This window comes from Ahaetulla prasina, chromosome 12 (assembly GCF_028640845.1).
Source record: "Ahaetulla prasina isolate Xishuangbanna chromosome 12, ASM2864084v1, whole genome shotgun sequence".
Lineage (NCBI taxonomy): Eukaryota > Metazoa > Chordata > Lepidosauria > Squamata > Colubridae > Ahaetulla > Ahaetulla prasina.
The window spans coordinates 29698239-29711719 of NC_080550.1; the positions used below are offsets into that span (position 1 = coordinate 29698239).

The 13481-nt window shown below is 46.7% G+C and overlaps 1 protein-coding gene across 3 annotated transcripts in view; it reads left to right on the top strand.

The window, feature by feature from the left end:
• ADGRG1 (adhesion G protein-coupled receptor G1) overlaps positions 1-13481 on the top strand; it is a 72952-nt gene that overhangs the window by 3082 nt on the left and 56389 nt on the right. Inside the window, exon 2 of one of the 3 annotated variants that reach the window (XM_058154762.1) lies at positions 6956-7004. The exons of 1 other annotated variant lie outside the window; for it this stretch is intronic. The gene's annotated coding sequence lies outside the window, so the exon portion shown is untranslated. Of the gene's footprint in view, positions 1-6955; positions 7005-12635; positions 12872-13481 lie in introns of those variants that run through there. One more of the 3 variants, XM_058154763.1, reaches the window with a different exon arrangement.

Here is a 13481-nt window from a genome sequence, read left to right on the forward strand (position 1 = left end):
TCAAAAGAAAAAACCCCAGAAAGTCCAGTTGCCTCCTGGAAAAAGCACCTTTGAGACAACCCTGACCTAGATGGCTGAGAGTCTCTACGGACTATTTTATGGAAGCGTGGGCAGCAGACTCATTGAAATTATGTTGCATGTGAAATATAGGCCATAGTTACAATAAACTTTGCACAGGTTTTCCAGCTAACACACACCTTGTGTGCAAGCCTCTGAGTCACCCAGAATCATCATGAGTCAAGTAGCATACAAATTTAATAAATTATTACCATTAAATTATGAGTCAATCTTTGGAAGGGCTTTATAGCTTCTGCTGCCTTACGAAAGTTCAAAACATCCTTAAAGATCCATCTCATCTTGCCCCCCCCCCCTTTTTGAACTATTACCATCTGGCAGACGGTACAGGACATTAAAAACAAGGACAAATAGGCTGAAAAACAGCTTCTATCCCAGAGCAGTAACTATACTGAATTCTACTGTATAGTGCAATACTAATGCAATATCAGGGGTTTCTAATTCAATTGTACAGAATGTGAAGGATGTGTGTTTGTGTTTTATTTTTATAGTTATAATGTACAATGAAGGCATTTAATTTCGTTATATGAAGTGCAGTGACAATAAAGTAAACTAACTTTAAGTTGCCAAAGTGATGTCAGCCCAACAAGCCAGGGCCTATTAGCAGGTATAAGGGAACGTGAACTAGGTGAGGGACCAGTGAGGAAGTGAGCGTGTTTAGTAGTTACAGATGTGTAAGGCTTGTGCAAGGGAATGGAGAATGCCAGAACAGGGCAGGCCTAGAACAGGGGTCTCCAACCTTGGCAACTTTAAGTCTTGTGGCTGAGGAATTCTGGGAGTTGAAGTCCACAAGTCTTAAAGTTGCCAAGGTTGGAGACCCCTGGCCTAGAACTCAGAATGAAGCAGCTCTAGAACCCCAATTGCAATTTTAGGAAGGACAGCCTAAAAAGTCACTTTGTGGATTTGCAGCTCTGAAAATGTTTGGTCCTAATTTGGGGTGCTTGCAGTTTGGGGTGTCTTGAGTTGGAAGAGGCCAGTCTAGCAAGGGAGAAACTGGTCTGGGACTCAAGAGGACAGATTAAGAGCTTTGGGGGCTCTCTGGATAGGTGACCACCTCTCTTTGTGTCTTCTCTTGGGTTCACTGCAAAGAACCTGAATCTGGATTTCTCATTTATCAAATCAAAACTCTTTATTATAGTCTTTGACCAGCCTTTATAACAAAAGTAAAAAAAATTGAGGAGACTGTGGGTTCTAGTTCCATTTTAGGCATGAAAGCCAGTTGGGTAACCTTGGGGCAGTCACTCTGTCTTTGCCCAACCTACCTCACAGGGTTGTTGTGGGGAAAACAGGAGGAAGAAGGCATATTGGATATATTCACACCTTGAGTTATTTGTAAAAACCAATAAAAGCAGGATACAAATATTTATTTATTTATTTATTTATTTATTGATCGAATTTATATACCGCCCTATCTCCCGAAGGACTCAGTTGCAATAACTAATAGCTAAAAAGGGAAATAATTTAGCCCATCAATTTGTTATTGGGGAATGGAAAAAAAAAATAACAGCAATAAACTTAATTAAAAGTTTTGTGCAGCGGTATATTTATATTCTGCGTTCAGTGTTGTTCCAAAGTGACCTTCAAGTGGCCACCCCAAAACTCCAGTCATGCTTCTGAGCAAAGTTGCTTCCCAAGAACTGTGCTCACCAACATGACAGGAAGCAAGGAAGGGCAAAGGTGAGCAAGTAGCTGGGTTGCACCGGGAGAAAGAACGAGAGGACCCAGAAGCTGCTTTGCATGTCCTTCGTTCTGGAGAGGAAGGGGTTAAGCTACCCTCCATCTGTGTGCTTGCTTGGCTTGAGTTTAGTCCCTTTTTCATTCAAAACACACACAAACACAAACACACACACACACACACACACACACACACACACACACACAGGGGGAGGTGGGGGAAGAGAGCATAAAAGGCTCTTGGGCTAATCAGGAGCCAGTTAGCAGAGTGGAAAAATTCTGCTTTGTTTCCCACCCCCACCCCCCACCAGCTCTAATTCATTTTGAGATGAGAAACAATTTGCCTGAGCAACATTTTTTTGAAGGTGAAGGTGGGTTTTCCAGTTCCTCAACTTATGACCACAATTGAGCCCAAAATTTCTGTGGCTGAGAGAGACACTTGTGAATCACTGCCGTTGTTAGGTTAGTCACAAGGTTGTGAAGTGAATCTGGCCAGAGGTGGGCATCACATACTGTAACAACTGGTTTGGCTAAAACTGAAAATGTGAGCACGTGCACGAAAAACCAGCAATTATATAGGACAGAATAGCAGCAGGGCAGGTGGGCAGGCCCAGCCGCTGGTCAGAATTACCGGTTTGCCCAAACCGGTCTGAACCGGCAGCAGCCCACCTCTGAATCTGGCTTCCCCATTGACTTTGCTGATCAGAAAGTCGAGTAATGACCAATGGAGCCATGCCACGTATGAAGTGTTGAAATTTAAGAACACCTTTGTGGTCCGTTGAAAGTTTTCATTCCCACCCCCTACCCCCTTTTAAATTGTGCTAAGTTTAACATAAGGCTACTTTTTCTGTGCGTTTCTGCTGGGATGCCAGATGTCTTAGATTAGAATGTGGGAGTTTGCAGAGCTGCTTCTAGAACGATCCGTGATATTGCCTTTTGAGCAACCTCTCTATTCCTGCACTTGAGGGACCTTCTCCACTCCAACTCTCGAGGGACCCTCTCTGCTCCAGTCTTGAATGACCTCTCTACTCTAGCTCTTCAGGGACCCTCTCTACTCCAGCTTTGAGGGGCCTCTCTCACTGGGGTGCTTTAGCTTAGCCTGGTTTTTCACTAGAAAGGTGATCAGAAAGACAATACACTAATCTTCTCCGTAGGAGCTATTATGCTTTCTCATTCATTGCCATTCCCAACCCATAGTGTGTCTTGCCAATTAGAGATCCTGGTTTGAACAGCTGATTCTAGTTCAGGAAAGTGCCAGCTGCTTTGCCTGGTCGAAACCAAGACATGAGATCATCCCTGCTCCTGTACAACACCCTAAAAAAAGCTCTTGAGATTCTGGTTTAGCAAGTAAACTATGCTTTTAGGGAGAGGCACCTTTTCTCAAAAAATCATGATTCTCGTAATGCCTTTTCTGATGTACACGTTTCTCTAAAAGGCAAAAACACAAGCTTTTAATGAAATGTATTCATTGGGCTGGAAGGGACCTTGGAGATCTTCTAGTCCAACCCCTATACAATTTCAGACAAGTGGCTGTCCAGTCTCGTCTTGAAAGCCTCCAGCAATGGATCAGCCACATCTTCTGAAGGTGACTTCTGTTCCATTGGTTGGAAAATTTCTTGGCCTTCCCAAGCACTGTTTTCTCTGGCAGAGGCAGTCCTTCATTGTTTCCAGGGTGGCCCCCTGGGCCAGATCTAAGTACCCCCCGGGCCTTGAGTGACACTCCTGCTATAAGCCATAGCAATGTTACAGGTTCAAACACATATTACAATAAAATTACAAACAAACAGTTTAAAATGAGAATAGGGTAAAATACAAAGTTATAGAATAAAATACAATAATGTCAGAGATGCCCTCGAAGACGGAGGCTTAATAGTGAAGAGACTGGGGAAAAAAGGGGGGCAGGGAAGACAGAATGCAAAGTAATAATAATAATAATAATAAAGGAAAGGTGAAAATATTTCCTCGCTGGCTGGTGAATGGGATCGGCTGGTTGGCCTTGGTAACTGAAAGTGCTGCTTTGTCTGGAGAGGGAGGTAGGCAGAGGGGAGATTAGTCAGCCCCAGACAAAGAATTAATTCAAAGCCTTCTGGGGAGGATTCCTGGGAAGGAAGTCAGAAAGGTTGCTTCAATTGAAAAGACATTGCAGCCCCTGGAGAGTTGCATCTCTGTCTCTAAATTGCAATAGCACTTAGACTTACAGACTGCTTCACAGTGCTTTACAGGCCTCTCTAAGAGGTTTACAGAGTCAGCCTCTTGCCCCCAACAATCTGGGTCCTCATTTTATGGACCTCGGAAGGATGGAAGGCTGAGTCAACCTTGAACCTGTCAGGATTGAATTTCTGGCAGTGGGCAGAGATAGCCTGCAACATTGCATTGTAACAACTGCACCACTATGGCTGGCTTGTTTCCTCCCTCCCTCCCTCCATTCCCAAGCTATACCAGACTTATATACCACTTCATAGTGCTTTACAGCCCCCTCTAAGCGGTTTAGAATCAGCCTCTTGCTCCCAACAATCTGGGCCCTCATCTGGGCCCTTACCCACCTCGGAAGGATGGAAGGCTGAGTCAACCTCTTATTTATTTATTTATTTATCTATCTATCAACAAGTATAAGGAAACAAGTAACAGTATAAGCATAGACATGGACACATGAAAAAAAATGGCACAAAAAAAGGATATAAATAGGCAAAACATAGCCATCAACACATAGAATGATTACAGATAATTGGGGACAGTAGGACAGGGACGGTAGGCACGCTGGTGCACTTATGCACGCCCCCTCTATCTCTTAGATACAGTGTCTAAGTCATTTTGAAGGGTAGCAGAGTTGTTTGTGGTGTTGAATAGTTTAACATCATTGGCAAAGAGGACACAGTTGCTTATTATTTGATCACAAAGGCTGTTGATATAAAGCAGAAAGAGTGTTGGACCTAGAACGCTGCCTTGGGGAACACCGCTGTTGACAGGTGCAGGATTTGATAGGGCACTGCCTATTTTGACCACTTGCTGCCTGTTTGACAGGAATGCAGCTAACCAATTATGTAGAGGTTCAGAAATGCCATAAGATTTTAATTTCAGAAGTGGTTTGTCATGCACAACTGAATCAAAGGCTTTACAGAAGTCTATGTAAATTGTGTCTATTGCTTTGCCCTGGTCGAGTTGAGAGGTCCAGATATTTTTGCAGTGTATGAGTTGCAGATTACACAACAAATTTTTCCAGAAACCAAATTGTTTATCAGAGAGAAAGTTAATTGCCAGTAAGAATTGAACTCCTGGCAGTGGGCAGAGTTAGCCTGCAATAATGCATTCTAACAGGAAGGAAGGAAGGAAGGAAGGAAGGAAGGAAGGAAGGAAGGAAGGAAGGAAGGAAGGAAGGAAAATAGCCATAGCAGTTAGACTTACAGACTGCTTCACAATGCTTTCCAGCTCTCTCTAAACGGTTTACAGAGTCAGCCTATTGCCCCCAACAATTTCAGGCCTCAAATGATGGAGTTTCTCCCTAGGGGTGGCTGTGGGTTGAGGACTGATGCCACCTCACCCCCCTCACCCCCCTTGCAGTCTGCTCTCCACCTGTCCATCTTTTGGGTTATCGTTTTGATGTGTTTATTCTCGTGGTCTTTATTCTTGTAGTTTACTTTATTGTTTTGTTATTTTCAAGAATAGACTGGACAGCCATTTAGAACACAGGGTCATAAACCCATAGGACTGGAAGGGAACCTCAGAGGTCTTCTTCTCCAATCCCCTGCTCAAGGCAGGAGACCTTAGTCAAATGGTTGTCCGGTCTGTATTTGAAAAACTCCAGGGATAGAAGTTCCAAAGTTCCGAAGTTTCAAGAGGCAACTGGACTTTCTGGTTTTTCTTAGAAAATGTTTTGCTTCTCATCCAAGAAGTTTCTTCAGCTCTGAAGAACTGAAGAAGCTTCTTGGATGAGAAGCGAAACGTTTTTTTTTAAAAAACCCTAGAAAATCCAATTGCCTCTTGGAAAAGCACCTTTGGGACAATCATGACCTGGATGACTGAGACTCTCCATAGACATCCAGGGGTAGAACACCCACAACTCTGGGAGGCGAACTATTTATCCCATTGATTAATTGTTCTCAGTGTCAGAAAAATTCTCCTTACTTCTAGATTGGATCTCTCTTTAAGAAACTTCCACCCATTACTTCTTTTCCTGCTCTCTGGTGCTGTTGAAAATAGGTTCCCTCTTCTGTGTGACAGACCCTCAAGTACTAGATGATAACTGTCACGTCACCCTCCCCCCTTCTTCATTGGACTTGACATACCTAGCTCCCTCAACTCCCTCACTGTACATCATACAGTGTAACCTACAGACTTTGTATCATCTTTGTTGCTCTTCTTAGTGTACTTTGTAGGGTCTCCTTGCTTTTTTCTGTATCATTTGTCAGGAGTGGTTGTAGGGTCTCCTGCCTTGAGCAGGGGGTTGGACTAGAAGGCCTCGAAGGTCCCTTCCAGCCCTTTATTTTCTTATTCTCTATACTTTTAGCTTTGCAACTTGTCTGTCTCCCACCCAAAGCTTGTGCATGGCATCTAACTATGTGTCGTGTCCCACCCCTCCGCTGATGGCCGGGTCAGGGAGATCCGAATCAGGCGTGCCTCTGCAGCTCTGCCAAAGTCCTAGCAAAGTCCTCAGGGCAGGCAGGAGACCAGAAAGTGACTTCAGCAAGATATGTTTAGACTTTGCCTGACTCAGAGAATGCCAGAAAGCAGGTCCTTTATATAGGACCTTTATATTATGGGGTGTGGCTCCATGACTCAGCACTTATCCAGGCCTGCCCCTCCCTTCCTTCTGTTGCCTCTGCCTATCAAGTCTTCTGACGCGAGGGTCACTCCAGTCGGCAGCTGTTGGCAATAGACCTCCCTCAGGCTCACATGCTGTGGAGGAGGGGGAGGGGTCTAGTTGCTCCGTTTGCCTGGGCATGGAGCCAGAGCTGGGGGCTGGAGATATTTCCTCCTCTTCAGCCTGTCTGGGCATGGAGCCAGGGCTGGGGCCGGGAGGCATACTAGAACATTCCTCCGTGTTCGGAAGCAGATAAGAAGGCCCCGGCTGTGGTGAGATTGGGTGAGACACAACACTATGACTTTCTTAGACTTTGGTTCCAAATTGGGAGAATCACTGACTTGCCCGCATGACTCTGGCTTGGTCTCTGCAGGCTGACCTTTCCTTCCTTTCTTCCTTTCTCTCCAGCTACTTGTGACTCACAAAACCCAGGGGAAGGAGGCTCCTTCTGAAGCAGGTAATTGTTCCGTTTGTTGTGAAAGTTAGTGCTTGGCAGGACAGAGTTGAATTCTGTTTTTAATTTTGATTTAGAGGCAAATGATGCCTACTGGCATGCAATTGCCGGGTAGGGCTGAAACAGACTGGCAGCAGGTGCTTCAGGTTGAATGTCTATGAAGATTCTCCGTCATCCAGGTCATGGTTGTTCCAAAGGTGCTTTTTCAAGATCCAACTGGATTTTCTGGTTTTCCTTTGAAAACATTTCGCTTCTCATCCAAGAAACTTCTTCAGAGCTGAGTCAGAGCTTCAAAGAAAAACTAGAAAGTCCCATTGCCTCTTGAGAAAGCACCTTTGGGACTTCAGGTTGAAGCCTCTGCCTTTCCCATCCTAGTCTGACAGTTTTTCTCCAGTGGGTTGGATAGTAGCGGTGTGGGCTCATGCGGGTGGGGGAGACCTGTGATGCAACCGACAAAAGTAAAACATTACAATTATACTACTGTGTAATGCAAGATTCCAGGTTCAATATTACTTCTGGTTTCTTTGGATGCAAATAACCTGTGCTGGTTAAGATTGGCATCATAAAAACTAAGATTTAGGTTCTCAAAGGGCTTTATGAGTCACAAAGCCATTTGTGCATTCCTGAATGCTGCCTAGGAATAAATTTATAAGCTGTTAAGGCAGCCGCTTCTTAAACTTTTCCTTTAGTTATCTAAAACCGCTTATCAGAATGTCTTATTGAAGTTCAAGGACTGGTCATAAATCTCTTCCTTCAGCACTGTCATAACTTCCGTTAGTCTCTGAATGGAAGGCTGTAAGTCAAGCACTACCTATACTTTTAAAAACAATACCCCAGAAAGATTTTTATGTCATTCCGATACCTTGCCGTTGGTCATTTCATGGCTTTTCCTCTTAATAGAAATTCTTTGGGAGATTTTCAGATATATTTTGGGACACATCGCAATTTTGAAGTCAATTTAAAGAGCCCTGTTGTGATGGATGGGTCATTGGGTTTGGGTGTTGTTACCCAAAGAAATAATGTGATGATCTGGGGCGTGCACAGTCTAACTCCCCTGTATTGCTCCAACTTTGCCCCCAAACATTCCCACATTCACTACAAGTCCTGGAGCAAAGCTCTCACACGCACCTTCAGGAGCCTGTAAGCCAGGTTAGCCCAAATATTAACCAGGGCCAGCAGTCCAATAAGCTAGGCTAGCTAAACAGTAACCAGAGCAAGAAGTTCAGCGAAGCAGGCAGACTGGCAAGCCTCACAAGACAGAGCACAGTAATCTCCAGGCTTTGGCAAGTGCACACAAGGCTTTACAGCCGGCTCAATCTGTGCTGATCTCGCTGTCTCTCTTCCCTCCTTGCTCTTGGATCAGGAGGGGGTAGTCCTTGCTCTTCTCCTGAGCTCTCCCTGTCTGGGGAGGCCTTACTGATTCAGAAAAGCCTTGCCTGGACTGACTCTGCCCCTCCCCAGTTTCCTCCAAGGCCAACTGAGCCACCCTCTCAACCTCTGTCTGTTCTTGTTCCAGCTCATCTTCCCCTTCAGATTCAGACTCTGATGGGGCATGACAATAACACCTTTATTCAATTTGGGGGAATTTACCCAGATTTGGGACGTACTGCCTTAGGCAAAGATAAAGTAAGAAATTCAGGTGAGAAAAGATGCACTTGTCCCCCCCCTCCCCCCCTCTCTTTTAATCACTCTATCCAATCCATCCATCCATGTCTGTCTATTTCATTTCATTTATTAAATTTCTATACCGCCCTTCTCCCGAAGGACTCAGGGCGGTTCACAGCCAACGTAAAACAGAATTCATACAATATATATAGATAAATTAAAAACACTGTAAAAATCTGATTAAATTTTGGCTAACAATTAAAATTAAGTTATTAAAATCAAATAATAAAACCCCAGTTAAAACACAACACATTAGGCTAGCCCTGTGCGATGAAACAAGAGAGTCTTGAGCTCGTGTTGGAAGGTCCGGAAGTCAGGGAGTGTCGTAACCCTGGAGGAAGTTCATTCCAGAGGATAGGAGCCCCCAAAGAGAAAGCTCTCCCCCTGGGGGTCGCCAGCTGACATTGTTTGGCTGACGGCACCCTGAGGAGACCCTCCCTATGGGAGCGCACAGGTCGATGGGAGGCTACCGGTGACAGCAAGCGGTCCCGTAAATACCCTGGTCCTAAGCCATGGAGCACTTTAAAGGTGGTTACCAACACCTTGAATTGCACCTGGAAGACCACCGGCAACCAGTGCAGCCTGCACAGGAGAGGTGTTATATGGGAGCCATGAGTGGCACCCTCTATCACCTGCGCAGCCACATTTTGGACCAGTTGAAGCCTCCGAGTGCCCTTCAAGGGGAGCCCCATGTAGAGAGCATTACAGTAGTCCAGGCGGGAAGTGACGAGGGCGTGAGTGACCATGCACAAGGCATCCCGGTCTATGAAGGGGCGCAACTGGCGAATCAGGCATACCTGACAAAAGGCTCCCCTGGCGACGGCCGTCATGTGATCTTCTAACGACAGCCAAGCATCCAGGAGAACACCCAAGTTGCGAACCCTCTCCATAGGGGCCAATGACTCTGCACCAACAGCCAGTGATGGAACCAGCTGACTGTACCCGGACGCCGGCATCCACAGCCACTCGGTCTTGGAGGGATTGAGTCGAAGCCCATTCCTCCCCATCCAGACCTGCACGGCCTCCAAACACCGGGATATCACGTTGACGGCTTCATTGGGGTGGTCCGGGGTGGAGACGTACAGCTGAGTATCATCAGCGTACTGATGATATTGCACCCCAAAACCACGGATGATCCCCCCTAGCAGCTTCATATAGATGTTGAACAGGAGAGGCGAGAGACCCAGACAGTAACCTCCCTCGGTTCCAAACCTTCATTAATAATAACCGCCACCCCCCCACCCCTACCTTGGGCCCTCGGCTGATGGAATGCATGGAAACCCGGTGGGCACATTTCAACAAGGGGGACCCCCCCCTCTGTGCCCAACCAGGTCTCCGAAATGCCCATCAGGTCCGTGCCCCCCTCCTGAATAAGATCACAAATGAGGGGGGCTTTGTTCAACATGGACCTGGCATTACACAACATCAGCCAAAGGTCCAGGCTCTGAGGAATCTGGCTACATGGGATACGGGAGAAGTCTGAGGACCCGGAGTGCATGACCACTTGCAAACAGCAGGCATGCACTCCCTGAACATGATATGGGCCCTCACTTCCGCCGTATCTGCCCCTCCCAGTTACCATGCCGATGGAACAACCCTCATAAGAACAAACCCCAGCTTCCTCCTTAACCCCCGAACCTATAACCTCTGTACCGCGAGCTCTCGCAGGGCCAGGCCGTGTCCCCGACGGATTACCCCCCCAATCCACCTCAACCCTCGCTTCCCTTAAAAACCCCTTAAAAACAGATGCTAAAAAGTTCCTGAGACCCTTTTTTGACGCATGCCACCTCTCGGGATTCCAAAATCCGTCATCGAGGTAGGCCCTCGATAAAGTGGGGGGCCAGTTCTGCGAGAGGGGGGAGTCTCGCAGCCCAAGAAGCTCTGCTAGAGAGTATGTCATAGTTCTGGTAAGGGTGGATCGGCTTCATTCCGATCAGACAGATGGTAAGTTCTGGCAGGACACTGGTTGCAGCGGAATTTGGTGGTACAGTCCAGCTGTAAAATGGAGGCAGGGTGGCCGGTCCCCAGGGGTATAAACCCCCTCAGGCAGTTGTTGAGATGTGTCGCTGCTACAGATGTAATAGGCCCCTTGTCCTCCACTCCCAACTCACCAAGGGGCAGGGCAGGGGCAGGAAGCCCCAGGCAATAACCAGTCCCTGCCTGGGCCTAGCAATTTTTCTCTCTTTCTCTCTTCCTCCCTCCCTCTCTAATCTATCTATCTATCTATCTATCTATCTATCTATCTATCTATCTATCTATCTTCCATCCATCCATCCATCCATCCATCCATCCATCCATCCATCCATCCATCCATCTATCTATCTATCTATCTATCTATCTATCTATCTATCTATCTATCTATCTATCTATCTATCTATCTATCTATACACTCTGATAGGGCTACCCTGTTCGATGTTTGTTGCAAAGAATGAATTCAGCTATCTATTAGCAAACCCTGCCATGCATTAAAGTGAATTAGAAACGGATGCTTTCCAAGTGGTGAGACCTTCATTTCTTATCCTCCCTCTGAGCTCAGGCTGGCAACCGAGGGTCCTTGTCCGCTTCCCATAGCAGGTCTGCATGATAGATGAGAGGGGGCTTGATGTGGGCCTCTTTGGCCAGCTGAGGAAGCCGAGTGGTACCAGGGAGTTTCTGTGCCTTCCAGAGGTGCAGAGAGCTCTTTCCCGTGGGGAAGTTAAACACAGTGGCGTCCTTGTGTCTGCTGTTTCGGCAGTTTCTGTGTCTCTCATGACCAAGAGGGAAGCTCATGCCAAAAATCACCGGGGGGAGGGGGCCAAAGGGGCACAGAGATGCCAAATGTGGGTCAGACTTCAGTAAGAGAAGCAATTTTCTGCAGGGTGGCATATGGAGACAGAACGGGCACCTGCTGAGATTCTCTTTGTGCAGCCCTCATTCTTTGCCCAGGAAAGAACTTCTGAATCAAAGTTCTGAAATCTTGTTGCTTCCTGGTTCCTCAGTGGCCAGATTTCATGCTTCGTTAAACCAGCATGCAGAAAAAGCTTGCCAAACTCTGCCGCACCAGAAGTTTGATGCTTACGTGCTCAATGAAGGCAGATGCATGTGCCCATAAACATAGGCTGGGTTTTCCTTTCCTGAAAACTGGATCCATTTAGGATCCATTCGTCATATCAGATCCAGTAGTTGCTCTGTAACAAGGTAAGTGCCCTTTTGGTCACTGAACAAGACCAGTTAGATGGTTGTGATTGAGTTGGCCCTGGTTAGCTTGGAGCAGGGGTGTCAAATTCAAGGCCCACGGGCCAGATTTGGCCCATGGGGTGCTTAGATCTGGCCTGTGGGGCTGCCCTGGAAACAGCAAAGGACTGGCCCATGGTGCCTCTGCCACTGAAAACGGAGCTTGGGATGGCCCTGTGCACCCCTCCTGAGCTCCATTTTCGCTGGCAGAGGTTTTCAGGAGGCTGTCCCAGCCAAAAATGGAGATCGGGAGTCCGTTTTCATTGGCAGAGCACTCAGGCCACCACAGGCGCCCCTGACTTGAGTGACATCAAGCTCACCTTCAGAAAATCTCTCCTTATTTCCCTCTTTCATAAGTTTCCATCCATTGCTTCTCGTCCTATTCTCAGGTCCTTTGGAGAATAGGTTGTCCTTTAAATCAGGGGTCCCCAACCTTTTGGGCCTCAGGGACCACCAAGTTCATAATTTTAAATCCTGCGGACCACTAATACGAATCCAGCGCGCTGCTTGCTGAAGTGCTTGGACTCCCAGTGGCGGGATGGGGTCCTTCAGGCACTGTTCCTCCTCTCTCTCTCTCTCTCTCTCTCTCTCCCCCCCACTCATTCTCTCTCATTCTCTCTCCCCCCTCTCTCCCACTCATTCTCTCTCTCTCTCCCACCTCCTCTGCTCCTCTGATCAGACGCTGATTACAGCTCCGAGTCCCAAGCGGCAGGAGACGAGGGCTGCTTTGCGCCACCAGCTGGGCAAATATACCGAGGCGGAATGTGATGCTGCGCAAGTGCAAGTAGTGCTTCGCTCCCACAGCTTACAGCCATTGCAATCGCTGCTTTGGCCCACTTGTGCCGCAGCTCCTCTACCAGGATGGACTGGCAAAAATACGAAGATTTCTCCATGGACCACCAAAATTTTCTCGCGGGCCATCAGTGGTCCGCGGACCACCAGTTGGAGACCGCTGCTTTAAATGATGTATTAAAGCAGGAGAAAGCATGAAGGTAATATGGGTACCAAGTAAAAATGGCAACATTTGATGCATTTACATTGTTCTGTTTTGGGAGCTGTGGCAGTCCCTCAAATACTGGAATACTGCTGTCATGTCATCCCTAGTCCTTCTTTTCTCTAGACTAGTCATCCTCAATCCCTGCAACTGTTCTTTATATCTTTTAGCCTCCACCACTTAATCATCCTTGTCCATCTTCTTTGCACTCTTTCTAGAATCTCAGCCTCTTTTTTTGTATCATGGTGACCGAAACTGGATGTGGTCTTCCAAGTGGGGTCTCAGCAAGAGAGCAGAGTCTTTGCATGATGGTCTGAAGCGAGATAACTTGAGACTGAATATGGGTGCTTTGAGTGAGAACTCTGGGTCGATTTGTTCAATTGACCCATTGGTTTACTTTCTTGGCTGGTCATAGTTAAACAAGTCTAAATCCAGTCACCATTTGATAGATATATAAGAATACCACTGCAGCTCAGCTTTAGGCAAAGTGGGACATTTTAAGGCAACTTCTATTCACAGGAACTTCACAGAATAATAGAATAACAGAGTTGGAAGGGACCTTGGAGGTCTTCTAGTGCAACCTCCTGCTCAGGCAGGAAACCCCTAGA